This window comes from Galeopterus variegatus, unplaced genomic scaffold, assembly GCF_000696425.1.
Source record: "Galeopterus variegatus unplaced genomic scaffold, G_variegatus-3.0.2 Scaffold14882, whole genome shotgun sequence".
NCBI classification, from domain to species: Eukaryota; Metazoa; Chordata; class Mammalia; order Dermoptera; family Cynocephalidae; genus Galeopterus; species Galeopterus variegatus.
In genome coordinates, this window is record NW_007740993.1 from 6,342 (window position 1) to 7,634 (window position 1,293).

Below are 1,293 nucleotides of genomic sequence, written 5' to 3' on the forward strand. Positions count from 1 at the left end.
AAAGGCACCAAGCCTATACACTGGGGAAGAGACTGCCTCTTCAGCAAATGGTGCTGGGATAACTGGATATCCACATGTAGGAGAATGAAACCAGACTCATACCTCTCACCATATACTGAAATCAACTCAGAATGGATTAAATAATTAAATATACACCCTGAAACAATAAAACTTCTTAAAGAAAACATAGGGGAAACACTCCAGGATGTAGGACTGGGCACAGACTTCATGAATATGACCCAAAAAGCATGGGTAGCCAAAGGAAAAATTTTAAAAATGGGATTTTATCAAACTAAAAAGCTTCTGCACAGCAAAGCAATAATTAACAGAGTTAAAAGATAAGCAACAGAGTGGGAGAAAATATTTGCCAAATATACATCTGACAAAGGATTAATATTCGGAATATATAAGGTACTGAAACAACTTTACAACAATTTTAATTCTTTTAGTTATATATCCAGAAGTAAAATTTGTGGATCATATGGCAATTCTACTTGTCATTTTATAAGGAATGATCATGCTGTTTTCCACAGAAGCTGGAGCATTTTACATATCCATCAAGAGAACACAAGGGTTTCAGTTATTCCACATCCTCACCAACACTAATTATTATTATTATTTTTGATTTGTTTATATTGCTTTGTTTTGTTTTTGATAGTAGCCATCCTAGTGAATGTGAGGTGGTATTTTATTGTGGTTTTGATTTACATTTTCCTGATGATTGTTGATGTGGAGCATGTTTTCATNGAGTAGTATTCCATTGTGTAGATATACCACACTTTCCATATCCACTCATCTGATGATGGACGTTTGGGATGGTTCCAACTCTTAGCTATTGTAAAGAGTGCTGCAGTGAACATTGGAGAACAGGTATACCTTTGACTTGATGATTTCCATTCCTCTGGGTATATTCCCAGCAGTGGGATAGATGGGTCATATGGTAGATCTATCTGCAATTGTCCATACTACCCAAAGTGATATACAAATTCAATGCAATCCTCATCACAATTCCAATGACATTTTTTCTCAGAAATGGAAAAAACTTTCCAGACATTCATATGGAATAACAAAAGACCATTCACAACCAAAGCAATTCTGAGCAAATAAAATAAAATAAAATAAAGCTGGAGGCATAACACTGACTTTAAACTATACTACAAAGCTATAATAAAAAAACAGCATGGTACTGGCATAAAAGCTGACGCACTGATCAATGGAATAGAATAGAGAATCCAGAAATCAGCACACACACCTACAGCCATCTGATATTTGACAAAGGCACCAAGCCTATAC